This window comes from Neolamprologus brichardi, chromosome 9, assembly GCF_056152115.1.
Source record: "Neolamprologus brichardi isolate AB-2024 chromosome 9, ASM5615211v1, whole genome shotgun sequence".
Lineage (NCBI taxonomy): Eukaryota > Metazoa > Chordata > Actinopteri > Cichliformes > Cichlidae > Neolamprologus > Neolamprologus brichardi.
The window spans coordinates 27,142,064-27,156,351 of NC_142112.1; the positions used below are offsets into that span (position 1 = coordinate 27,142,064).

The 14,288-nt window shown below is 40.8% G+C and overlaps 1 long non-coding RNA gene across 1 annotated transcript in view; it reads left to right on the top strand.

Moving 5' to 3' along the window:
• The window catches only part of LOC118454516 (uncharacterized), a 35,573-nt gene extending 22,636 nt beyond the window's left edge, over positions 1-12,937 (top strand). Inside the window, exons 2-3 of the long non-coding RNA XR_004843771.2 lie at positions 5,312-5,608; positions 12,470-12,937. This is a non-coding gene — a long non-coding RNA (uncharacterized LOC118454516). The remainder of the gene's footprint in view (positions 1-5,311; positions 5,609-12,469) is intronic.
• The last annotated feature ends 1,351 nt before the right edge of the window (positions 12,938-14,288 follow it).

Genomic DNA, 14,288 nt, shown 5'->3' on the forward strand with positions numbered 1-14,288 from the left:
GGATCAGCTTGTTGGTGACAGTGAGATGATTTGAATAAATTATGATTTATTTATTTTTTTGGTGCCAGTTTAGCTAACTGGTCAAGCAGGGTGACATTCGCCCCATGGCTTAAATGCAGAGGCCCGAGTTCGTGTCCAACCTGTGGCCCTTTGCTGCGTATCCTCCCCTCGTTTCCTGTCTTGTCTTTACTTCAAATCTGTCAACAAAGACAAAACCCATCTAAATTAAAAAAAAATCTATATAAAATTGAGCAAATTTCAGTTAAAAGTTAACATTTTATCTCCATATTGTGAACATTTTTCCAGTTGCATCAAAGTGTGCATTTGCCACTATTTTTCACAATCTAACATATTTTTTTGTTAAAAGATCGAGTCATAAATTCTTTTGTCTATTAAACCTAACAAATTTTAAAAAAAGAAATAAAATATTAATTTGCCTGAGTTTTAATTTGTGATATTTTCTTCATCCAGCTGTTTAAAATCTATATAATTTTTTAGGTTATTTGCAATTTTTCACCTGACAAAATAGGAAAAATTAATGATGTAGAAGTATCAAATGGGATACATTTAGCATCAATCCGCCTCATCTGTTGTTTTTGAGTCTTAAGGAGTTTTGAAGACTGGACGTTTTGCAATGTGATCATTAAAAAAATGTTTTAGTGAAAGTTCGACATAGATTTCTGAGTTTATGAGGTGAACCTGAATACATTTTCTGTTTTTCACAATCAAACAAAGGTCGGCATTCAAAAAGTGACGTAGAAGCATTTTTAGGTGGAGATAATATGACCACACCTCTCAAGTATAGATGGTGTGACGTAACTGAAAGATAAAAGACAGCTGGGGTAGTTATCTGTGCATTTGTGACGCATCACTGCAAACGTAAGACAAACATGCATTCGTATATTAATGAGAAAAGTCATCTGCATGTGGCCACGCCTCCAACGGACCCAAAAGAAAAAATCATGCCTGAAATTTCACATTATTTTCAGAGCACGTCAAGCAGCATCTTAAAATGAACAAGAATTTAAAAAAGCAGAAGCATGGTTTGAGTAGATTTCTCTCCAACACCACCACTGTTACAGCCCACAGCAAACAGGAGAACTAAAGGCCAATAAATGGTGCTCGAAACAAAGGAATAAACCAGAAATAGCTATAATCTTCGGTCTTCAACTCACCTGCCTTACCTAACCAAAAACATTTGTGAGCTGAGATTATGAAGTCATTTCAAATAAAACCCATGTTTTATTTGAGCTATCCATATTATGTTGGGTCTTATGAGCCAGGTGGTAACACAAACGGTGGGAAAATATATCCCTGGCCCCAGTCTCCTGAAACTAGTAGACAAATTAGTAAATCGATTGCCTCAAGACCAATTAGATGTGTGCACGGTTAACTGCACGCAGTCAAAGTAGCATCACAAGACACACAAGGTACAGTGAAACTAGTGAACGCTGACGGCGCTCACAGCACCAAAAGTGATGGCAGCAGGCTGCTCACACTGAATCACATTCACTCTGACTGCCGAGCTGCTTCTTTTCATTTGGCAGAAACGGCAGTGAGGAGGAGACGTCAGGAGGGGCAAACAGAGGCTCCAATCCTGGGTGGAGGTTTGAACCTACTGGTTAACACAATGAAACCAAGAAAAGGTGAATTTCTCCCAATAGATGCAAACTTTATTATTCGCACTCTGGGGAAATTCACATGTACAAATGTTTTAAAAATCATTCGATCTTTTACACACTTAGAGAAAAACCAAAACTGTCATCTTTTAAAAAAGAAGAACCTTTGATACCGTTGCCATCGGGAAATTTTTAATAGTAAATCTGTATGCAGACATACATTGCACATATGTGTGGCTGATAAAATCAATGAATGAACAATCATTTGTTTGCTTGTGTGCTTTTGGTTTGCATGTTCCACATTTTATCTAAAGTCTGTCACGCAGTCCACTGATTGACTTATCGGACGGTGCGGTCAGAAGGTCATGACCCTTAAAAAACACTGGAGCTACATTAGAGGAAGTTGTGCAGCTAAACTTAACATTTTTACTGCTTTATCAATTCATAAATTTCACATCAGGACACATGTGGCTTCTTTAGATGCTTTTTTTCTCCCCTTTGGCTACCGCAGCAATCCTTCGTCATTAAAATCTGAGTAATCACATCTTTCATCTCTTGTGAAGTTAATTTGTCATGTGTCACATTGGTATGAAATTCATGCCTTGACTGCTTCGGCTTTATTCCCGTGTCTTCCTGAACATGCCCGGCTGAAGCAGCTGCTGCTGCTTTTGCCCTCTGGGCACAAAAATACATGAAATTCCTCGTGACGTTGGGGAAAATCAGACACGGTGCAGCTTCATTATCTAAAGCATCACATGGTTCACGGTTAGGTCAATCAGAAGAACTGACATCATGGAAAATGTCAGAGCTGACGGTGAGAAGGAGAGTTTTCATGAAAACGTTTTCTAAAGTTTGAACTCTTTAAGTTCATGTTTCTCCTACGTTAGGACATTAGGGGAAATTAGGGGCCTAAAAGCAGTGGAAAGACCCAAACTTAATTTTATTGCTGGTTATCTGAGGATGATAATGGTGTCATTCTTAAGGCAGGAAATAAGCACTGTTGCATCAGCATGCTAATGTGAGGGCTGGTTGTTCCTTTATTGGATTTGTGTAGGATGCTTCTTAATGACTGGATGTGGAGATGAAAGGAGAATAAACAGGAAGAAATTCCACGAATGTCGCCGGGAACAGTATCAGCGTGACCATATGAATTATATCCCTCTTACAACTATTTCTACTGTGTCATAGAACAATTTCACGCAAATGTACTCATTAGCAGAGGAAGTCAGTAAAACAAAGCACAATGTGGACAAAGCCAGTGGTTTGTCAAGTTAGATTATGACCTGGCGTCCTCTAGGTGACCCCAAATCGGTAGTTTGGCTTTAAAGATTCTCGGATGTTTGCTGCATTATCCACGTATGTTCAGTTAACATTCACAATAAAAATAGGTTAATAAAACATTTCCTGAAGCATAAAAAGGTCCTCATTTGATCCCAACATCATGTGAAGCACTCACTGGAAGTAATAGATTAGATTTTTAGTTGGCTGCTATCTCAGTTTATGCATGTTAAAGCAGCTTTTGCAGGTATTCTGCTGGTCTGGAGAAGGGGCACCTTGACTCGAGCATTAATCCTTTCAAAAGAAATGCAGACTTAAAGTATTTTTGGCAGTTAGAGAAGAGATGGAGACCCGAATCAGGTGATAAAGAATAAACCTTCTGTTTATGAGTTCTAGTCCTGAACTTTTAAAGGAAAATTCAGACACCTTGATTGGACTGATTTATCCCTGAAGTATGGAGTGCGTACGGCTTATTAACCCCTACGCCAGTGTGTTGTGGGCTTTGTGACAACTATACATTATTACTGAAAGATGGCAAGAGTTTTAGAAAATAGTCACATGAAGGAACAGATGGGCATGTGGATAAAAAGGAGAAGTGAGACGTCTCCTGGCTTCTCCACCCACCTCACAAACTCTGCCATTCTCTAAAAAACAGTAGTTCTGTCTCAGCTGTCAACACATAAGACGTCTTTTTCGTAACGATGAGACACGTTACAGCGGCACTGTGTGACACTCCTGGATGAGAATGCATTTTTTTTTCTGTATTCGCAGTTGCAGCTTGGCACATGAAAGATGGCCCATCACCTAAAGAAAAGCGGAAAATAGTGAGTAGAGATTATTGTGCAAGCGACCTCAACTGGACTGTGTCATCTGTGGGGAGACGCTTGGCAGCAGCTAGTTTTCGCGCCAACGGTGACGTCACAACCGCAGTTGCACGCCATGTTTTAGTGTTGCTTCAGCTAATCCTCCACCTGAACACAACCTGGTAATCAGTCAAGGGAGGAGATGGAAGGCAGTTAAGGTAGAGGTGTTACGACAGATCTGTTGGTGGGCATCGCAGTAAACGCTGTAAACTGGTGATCGTACATGAGACACAAACGTCTAATTGGGGGCTTTTAGCTGAATAAGGTTGCACGTATGAACTGCAAAAGAAGAGAAAATAAACTTTAATCAAAGTGAATCCAGGCTGATCGCAGCAGACCCTTGTGCTTAATATTCACACAAGATAGATGCGGTTTGAGATGTCACCTTAAGGAGAGACGCTACAGTTTATCCACACAAATCTCTATCAGTGCAAAATTATTTTCAAAGGACAGCTCAAACTAATATCTCAGCCTGCGCCGGCCGACTTTGAGTAACGACGCTGAGCTGTCGAGTAACGTGGAAATAAATGTGGATCAGCAGGCAGATTAATGATAGAAAATCCCACCCGACAACAAAATACGCATTCATGCATTATTCATGTGCTCCAGTCCACACTGGAATATACAACCGCGATCACTACCATATACACTGATGATCACTTTCATTAGATGTAGCTCTGGTGTCATATCTCACCACGGTTTTTCCTTTTGGTTTAAATCACTCAGCTAAGGTTTCACTGAACACCTCATGTTTCCTGTATGTGTCAGATAGGGATGTTTGGTTTTGTTTTATTATGATGATTTTTTTCTTTTTTAAAGTACTGCTCCAAAATGAGACAATCCAAGGTTTCATGAAGGACTATCGCTGCTTGAGTCTGAACACGCCCGCTTCACCCCCTCTTTGTCCTTGCTCGTTCTGAGATTGGGGGGGGAAAAAACCCGGGTGACCATTCATTCTGCTCCTGCACCTGTTTAGTGGCGCGTCTTTCCCGTTTTACGTCTTGAATTTACAACCTTCAGCTGGAGGGACGACCTTTCACTCGGCCTCTGTGGCAGAGAGGCAGCAGCTGTGGTGACTTCACTGGCTCCTCGTGTAAAGAAAAAAAGATGCTCAAGGCGGGTGCTGGGGGTTCTCTTCTTACACCTTGAACTTCATAGCAGCTCGATATGACACACACTGCCTCCATCAGCTGTTAGTATCTATCTGATTGAGCTGATTTCAAAGATATGAAAAAGGCACATTCATTCCTCCCTGTGGTCTCATTTGTACCCATTCATAAGAGTCAAAGAGAGGCAGGAAGAGCTAAGTGAAATGCCCACAGTTTTTCATATGTGTGGTCCCCCTTTTCTTTTCTTTTTTTCTGTGAGAAGGGAAACATTAGCAACGCTGACTCATTACAAAGAGCAGCTGAAAAGTCCGAGCGAATTTATTTCTGGTTTGGCAGAGAAAGGATAGTGTAGCACACTTCCACTGAAATTACAGCGTCACAGTGTGAGATGAAGCCTCTGCTTTGTGAAAGGGTGATATTTTTTTTTCTTTTTTCTTTTTAGGAAGCGCTCTCTCAGCCCGCTGGCTTTCCTCTGGAGCAGCTGTCGGTCAGCGTCAGTTGGTGAATCTCGGAAACACAGATCGCTAATGAGGCTGGAGCTCTCGAGGACTGCCTGGCCCTGAACTCAGCGTCACTTAGCACTGTGTGATGCTGAGGATCCCCTGTTGCACTCGGGGAGGCTTATGCATCTGAAACGTGAATATTATATACGTCACGTCGAATCAGGAGACGAGTGCTCTCGTCTGGCTTTGAGATCTCGCTGTGCTCGGGGTGGTCCTGCAAACCCAGGAAAGTCCAGGTCAGACCTTTCACCTCCCCCGGTGCCCTCCTGTTTCGCAGCTCCGCTCAAGAGGTTTTTGGGTAATGAGCTTGTTGTCGGTGATGGATAGGTCGCAGATCGCGCTGGCATCGGCACTCCTTTACATTCCTGTCGGTTCAAGTTACAACAGAGACATTAAGCAGCTGGAGTGGGATGAGTTTTAAGGGGCAGACGTTTTGTTCGGGTAGTATGAAGCAGATGAACTTAGGTGAATGCGAGGGAAGAAAATTCAATTGCCTTCGATTTGTCTGTGATTTTTCGTTTTAATTAACTGTGTAGCCAAGTATATATGCAAAATAAGAAAATCAACATAAATCAACATAAATCCGAGTTACTGACAACCAATTTGTGAAGTGTGTTAGAATCTGAATATCCTCCAGTGAGATGGGCGAGATCCAAGCAGCTGTGTAGGTGGATAAACATGAGTAGCTGTTCCTATTGAGACAAATGAAGACATGAGTCAAAACAGAGGCAAATTCATAATCCGTAATTATGGAAAGATTAAGGATTAAAACACAACTTCAGACTCTGACTGGGCCAGAATCACCTCAGAATTAAAGCTGTTTGTCACCAAATGTTGGCTGTGATACAGTTTTGTTGTTTACTATCTTTAAATGTAGCAAAGAAGAAGCAATTTACATGATTTTTTATGTATTTTCTTTTATGTAGGTATGCAGTACTGTGCAAATGTTTTGAGACACCTCTTATTTCTTGATGTGTTGTTTGGAAAATGGGAAATTGGAGCCGCAATTTATTGAAGCATCTGCAAATACAGGATATCAGGCAGAGTTTGTACAGTTCTGATGAACTCAAAAGTCTTTTTGTAAGACCACCTTTGTTCTCTTAGGAGAACTTTCTTGTAACTTCTTTAAATAGTGTTTAGAAATAGTTCTCCAGGTTTCTTGAAGGACATTCAAAGCTCTTTTTGCTCTGTTCTCTGTCACGGTGATCCCACACTGCGGTAGAAGAAACACACTTCTTCTACCTATGTATGCTTTTACCGAATTGGCACTGTGTTTGCGATCAGTGTTGTTGCATGGGATCTCAAAATGTCAGAATTAGTGGAATTAGAGAAAACTACCATCACAAGTTCTCCGACACCACTGCCTTAAATGCAGCTCCAAACCATAAGAGAGCCTCCACCATACTGGCGACAATTTCAATTTTTCAAAGTTGGATTCATCAGTCCATAATACCTGTTGCCACTGATTTTGAGCTCCCTGTTCTTAAGAATAGGTTCTTGACAGCCACCCTTCCACTAAGACCGTTTCTGATAATGTTTTGATGGTTAGGGTGGATGAAAGAAAAACTCTGAGGGAACCTCAGAAAGTCTGTAGAACTATAATAACAACAGAAAGAATAACACAGAGAAGAAGAAAGAAAGTCTGGCTTCTTGGAAGGAAAATATAAAATGAGAACTGGCTTAAGGATTTTGCACAGTACAGTAGAATTGATGCTTTTTTGTTTTTAATAGAGATCGGATCTCATAGTCTTTATTTTAGAAACAGGCTGGAAAAAAGAATGTCTGCTATTTCTCTGAGCACCATAAGGACTCGTAGCATCAGAAAGATTATAATGAAGAGACACGGCACTAAAACAGTCCTTAACAGAAAACTATGGGAGAGTTGCATAATGTCTCTTTGAGGTGTCCTCGCCCAAAAGAGACAATCAGCAGAGGAACACATAATGTTGCTGCGCTGACAGATGTCTGCTGAGTGACACGACTCTTCTGCACGCAATGATTCTTAATTGTTAGACTGAGATCTTTTCTAGCTTTTGTAAATCCTTTAAAAGCAGAGTCACAAGGTAAAGAAATGATCTCTGACATGGCGACAAAGAAATCAATTGTAGCGAGTCCTAGTCTGAAGAGTAAGTTACCTAGCTTATGGCATCACGCAACCAAACGTAAGCCTCCTTAATGGCTTAAAATTTGATTATAGAGAATTAATCTATCTTCTAAACGACCTTCATTTATACATGAAAGATGAAAATAACACACACAAGTAAAACCTTCTAATAGCTTTCTGCTAATTAGTTTATTTATTTAATTAGAGAAGCAGTGCGCATATTGGAAGAACATATTGGAATTCCATTGCACGGTGAGGCTGGAAGCTTGTGAATGAATGAATGTTCGCCTTTTTAAAAGATCAGTTTGATTTGACAGCTAATGTGCAGCTTGTAGCGCTAACTAGTCCATCCATCCATCGGGCTAACACAGAGAGACAGACAACACAATTTAGAATTGCAAATTGTACGGCACTTTCATTTATGCTCTGAGGCAATTTATACTTTATAAGCCACGTATAAGACTGAGGTAAACGTCTTTGTACTGTGGGAGGAAGCTGGAGTTCCCGGAGGGAACCCACACAAACACAGGGAGAACATGCAAACTCCACACATATGGTGGAGTCAAACTCAGGACCTTGTTGCTGTGAGGCAGCAGTGCTAACCACTGCGCCACCGTTGCTGCCCCTGCTGAGAATTCATAGCACAGAATTTGACTTTTGGTGGATCTCAGCCAACTAGTTCTCTATGTGACCTATTGTAGACGTGACTCCCTTCCAGCACCACTGTTATCAAATAACTGACCTGGTTTATTCAACATCAGATGAATGGGATTTCCCGCAGTGCAACAAAGTCACTGTGGGAAATGTCATTCAGGCTGCATGTCTCAGTGTTATACCTGCGGTTAGTTTGCTGCTTATAAAGTATAAATAGCCTCAGAGCATAAATGAAAGTGCCGTACACCATCAGAGCCAGATATGAGCTCGCAGCGCCAGCCTCTCCATAATGCTTACTATAAAGGTACATATGACACTCTGCTGGTGGGATCACTCAGCTGCACTCAGATACCAAACTGCAAATAGGGGTGAGATCACGTGAAGAGGCAGTGGGGCACGGTGCCAGCCGGGTCGTGTTGGTTACAACCTCGCCCACATTCCTTTTAACACTCAGTCACCCGCTGGAAATACATTTTCACTGACACGTGGCTTTCCTGCTTTAGCAACCGCTCAGCTGCCTGGGGAGCCAACCACTGTGTGAACCGTGTAACGCTTCTATAACAGGGCAATGATGGAAGCACCAAATATGTCAGCGTGACAAGATCCTCTGTTATTTAAGTGCTTTTAAGGCATAGCTATAAGTTTAATCTGATGTTACCACACATTCACTGGCTTATCATTTCAGATAAAACTAAAAAGATAAGGGGAAAATGCAACCTAGAGTTTGTGTGCATCTTTTTTGATTTCCTTTCTGCTTATTAAAAAAAAAAAAAAGCTAATTTGGCGGGTGTCTGTGGGCTGTAGTGATGAAAGTGGTTAGGCAGGTTAGAGCCAGACCTTTGATGATTACACCAGTGTTGTGCCGCGTTGACGTCTAACACCAACCAATCATGTGGTGGTGTCGGTTTTATTATTTTAAGGTTTTCTGATGTGTGAGACATATTTACACCAGTTGTTTTCGTGAAACACCCTCAATGGACAAGCAAGACCGTTTATTGTTAGTTTTTCCATTCGAAAGACAAAAGGTGATGTCCCAGACTGTTGTTGTTGGAGGTTTGTTTTTCTTTTAAGCAACCTACTCAAGCTTAAGGTGACTCAACGCCTTCATCATGTGATTGGCAGATTTAGATTCCTGAGTAAATGCCCCATCAGGGGCAGTGACAGGAAGTGGAGGAAGACTGTGGCAGTCCCAGCAACACTGTGCTGCTTCTTTTATAATGTTGCTATAATGCTGCCTGAGTGCTTGTTCGCCAAATTCATTAGTTTATTTAGTTACAGCTGGAGAAACTTTATTAGAAGCTTTGTCCAAACACAAAGAGCTTCGGTTTCACTTGATCCTTGAACTCGTAAAAGTCACAAACGTGTTTTGAACTTTAAAGAAATGCATTTAAAATGATGCAAATGCCATTTAAACCATTCACATTTTTAAATCGTGCATTAAATGATCTTATAATGAGAAATCTTGAAAGCAGATATTTTTTTAGGGACTTATAGTTAAACCTAATGTAGTTTTGTCTAGTAATACCAAAGATGAAAGCCTCCAAAGGAGTGCACAGTCTAATCAGTAAACCTTTGTCTACAGGTGTTTTTTTAAGCAGGGATTTTACACTTTCATGATAAGAAAAAACAAATGGGCGGATTGATCCAAATATTTATAAGATCGATACCAGCGCTGGTAAAGGTATTGGATCAATACTAGCACAATACTTTGTTTCTATCCTCTAGAGACGATTTCCATTAGCATCTACTTCTACTTGGATCGACTCGCCACGACTGGTTTTCCGTTATAATCTAGTACTACCTCATGTGCGTGGTTGTCATCATGGCAGTCCTGCTGAGCATCCTGTGATGTATGCAACACAAACGCTACAACAAAGTTGGACGTAGAGATATACCTGCTGCTCGCTCTGTGGCTTTTCGTCAGACTCGGAGGACCACAGTTTTTATTTTCATGAACGAGACGCTCTCATGACTCATCAAGTGACGTCATTGACCAGCCAATCAGTGGCATGCAGTCTGGCAATCTCACATTGTAGTACCTGCTTGAATCGCTTGGAACCCCGGATTGTGAAGGTACTAAAAAGTACCTGATACCAGGTACTGTGACCTAACGGAAAATCCTTAAAACCGCGGCGAACCGTGCAGAGTCGATCCGAGTAGGTACTAATAGAAAAAGGGGCTTAAGTTCTGTAGGTAGCCAGATGAACTGTAATAAATTAATAATTTGGGGGGAAATTAAAACTATACCTCAAACATGCACTGTGGAAAAAAATGTCTGAACCTTTTTGTGTTTACTGTCACTATTTTATTTAAAGCCAATAGCAAATTTAAACAACAGATGCCGACCCAAAGTGCTTCAGAGGCGGGCACATTTACATTCCAGGTCTCCAAAAAATCCAGTTTTAAAATACATGAAAAGATGAAAGGTGTGGTTTTTTTGTGTGTTCTTGTGTAAATAAAAATCATAAATATGTAAGTAAAAAAATCTTATCATAAAAAATATTTACTGATGTTCAAATATTAATATTAATGTAAACACAGCAAAATATAAATAAAATGTATTTTGTTTTTCTTTAAAAGCTTCGCCAATTTGCAAATTCCAAACACAGAGCTTCCAGGAAAATGTAATTAGTTCTATGGTAAATGGTCTGTATTTGTATAGCGCTTTACTTGGTCCTAAGGACCCCAAAGCACTTTACACTATACACAATCATCCACCCATTCACACACACATTCACACACTGGTGATGGCAAGCTACAGTGTAGCCAGCCGCCCTGGGCCGCACTGACAGAGGCGAGGCTGCTGGACACTGGCGCCATCGGGTTCTACGCGTTTTTAGAGAGGATGTCAAGTATTCGCGAGTGGTTGTGGTCCATAACCGCCGTTGACTGTACTGTACTAATGTATCTGATGCCAAAGCAACGTACAACCTTAACCATTTTAAGACGCTGGCCAATCAGAAGAAATCAAACAATTACACAGAGGACAGTCTGACGTCAAAAAGGCGATAAAGTAGTGCACCGTTGACGTTGCGAGACCCACTGTGAATGCAGGAATTTTTTAAAAAGCTCCATCTTCCATGCCCTAAAATGCCGTTTACATGTGAAGTAAAGGCCAAAACGTATAGAAAATGCTGTGTTTAGGGGCTTGAAATTGTTTAGACTGGATTAGTTTGAGTTTGATGTTCATAATAACCGGCCAATAAAAAGCAGATCTCAGTGTATTGGTTAAATCATGATTCAAGAGCATTATACAATCATTTCAACACAGTCTCACGGTAGTATGTGAAGTAGTTACAGCCTCTGATCTACTGATTTGAGTGTCAAGACGTGAATTTCCCACCCTATTTTAATGTCCTTGAACACAAATTAGTTTTTATCTCTCGTCTATACTGATTCATATCCACGGTGGTGTAGCAGGTCACGCTAGAGACCCAAGTCCTGCATGTCATAGATCTATATTACTTTTAACTTGTTTTTAATTTTAAAGGGCTTAGATTTAACAACAACTGATTACATTCAGCCACTGAAACTTCCTCATGTCTGGCATTGAAGCTAAACTCGAGTTTGGCGCTGTTTAATTGATGTCAGCTGACATAATTGACTCATTTGATTGGCCGATTATCTCTGCTTACTTGCTTCTATGCATTTTTATTGCAGGTAGGATTTGATTAATGTGGGTTTTGGCTCGTCTGGACAGAAACATCAGCAATCTGTCAGCACACTGCAATCCTGTATGTAATGCATTACAGTGTAATGAGCTAGATCCAGGCTTTGGAGGGTCAAACTCATGAGGGGACACTGTGGACATAAAATGTAAGATGTGGCGGTGCGACAGGTTAATTGCAGGAAGCATGTCAGGGTGATTTGGGTTCACCAGAAGTCAGAACTGATGTATTTTTAACCTGTGTGAAGAACCCGCTCAAAACAAAGAGGTGACACCTGCAAAAGGAGGCTGTTTATTTTCAAATTCTGGCAGTTTTGTGACCCCACCTTTGAGCTCAATGCAGCTTTAATAGTTCCCAAAAAGAAGAGTAGAGCTTAACTTTATTTAGATCATTTACTTGTGCTAACTGGAAACCTTAAAGCTTCGATCTTAATCTTGTGTACTGTTGGATAGATAAACTGAGCTTTGGGTAAATGTGTGAGTGTTAAACTTTCCCCGCTCTCATCTGAATTTCACAGCAAATTTAGCACTGACTCCCGAGTCATAATGAAAGGACAGCTCATTTACAAAGTTGAAAGTTTTTTTTGATAACTTGCATTATGAAACTAAGGTTTGTCCACAAACAGTCACATCGGGACTCTGACTCGCTCCTGTCTGCCCTGTGTTTTGCAGGCTTCTGCTGCTGCTGTGATGGTGGTGTTGCAGACCCCCCCATGCAGGCCAGATCTTTCTGCAGCTTCTGCACCGACACATGATCTGACTAGGAAGGATGCAAAGGTGGAAGCAGACCGTGCTGGATTCAGTTTCACAGCATCTTACTGGAGCAAACACACACAACATACTGCAAGGTTTTCAGTAGTATCTACTTCCCCCTTTTTTTTTCTTTTTTTTTGTTTGAGAGGACACGGATACACCCTGACTGGGCCCCTGTAGTGCTCTACATTGTGGCTGGGAAGTACCTAGTTTTACAACTGTCATGCTGGCCTGCTTAAAGGGACAGTGCTGATCAATTCGAAGCACATATTGAGGGGTCTTTTAGTCACCCTAACAAGGGGGTCACATGGATGTTTGAGTCGTCACCTGATATGTGAGGAATGTGCAGTCAGAAGAGCTGTTTTCTGCATCAAGCACTGCATAAAAATACTGATTGATATTTGTTAAAAGAATGTCTTTAATAAAAAGTTGAATTGAATGGGGTGTGAGAGTTTACTGCTTTTGAAAAACGAAAGAGAGAAGACTCACAGCTCTACAGGTTCTTTTTAGTCTGAATGCATAGTGGATTTGTTCTGAACTGTTAATGAAATCCAACCATTCTGAGGTGAAAGGGAATCTGCCATGCAATCATCTCTAAAATCACAAATGTGTGTTTTCCAAGTGTTTTCTGGCACTTCACACTGTTGAATGGTAGGAAAAAGCTGCACACTTTGTCTGAATAAATTTCTCAGCGTTTATGAAGGCAGAGTCCAAAAAGGCGAGTTGAGTGCGCTCATTACATTGATGCCCGTCCTGGGTGTTCTGCATCACTGCCCTCTGTTTACAGCTGCAGAGAGTGAAAGTACTTAATCTGTACATGAACTCTCTGAACTTCACCATGAGGGTCATTTACACACAATGGACACCGGGCACTGTAACAGCACTTACTACGAAATCCTAAACGATACAGACGGAGAACTTCAGGAATTACACGTTGTCCTGCAGAATTCCCAGAAGAGGTAAGGTAAGGTAACTTTATTCATACCAATAGGTAAGGTAAATTTGCTTTACAGAAAAATGATAGCATCGCAGTTGATTGAGGTCCTGGCCAGAAACAGTTCCTGTGTTAAAGACTTGACACCTAATAGATAACACATCTCCTAATAGTAGTATAAAAAGAGCAAATGCTCATCATCTCTGATGGAGTAAACCCCAAAAATGACACCAAATGGTGCTGCTTCTCCTCTATGGCTGCTTTTAAGTCGGGAGACGTCATTCCTATTAAAAGTAAGAAGCATGAACGGTGCTTTAGGAAAACGCGATAAATGTTGCAGATTGTTGCCACTGTACCATACAAATGCCTATTTCTTTTCCTTTTTAAAAAAAATATTTTGCAAGCTACATGCTTGGTTTGTGCTTACAGGGTAGCAGCAAAGAATGTGTCTGACTCGGTACACCACAGATGATCCATGATAGCTTTGCCTGTTGAATCCACACGACACCACACTTATGAAATTCTGAAGGTTTCTTTTAAACCAGTTTGATAGCGATGGTAAAACTGTGACTCAAAGTCTCTATTTGAACATTTTTTTCCAGTTTAAAGAACGTAGAGTTTACTGAGCACCAATTGTCGAAGCCATGTTTAGATTTCACTCTGCAAGCGATTATTAAACATTACAACCACTCTCACTTTCAGTTTCAGGCTCTTAAGTGGAGCGATAATTATCTGGCTAAATGTGTTTTCAGTCTGTGTGATTGTCTTGCGCTACAAGACAATCATTTTGAACGCTACAAAAAA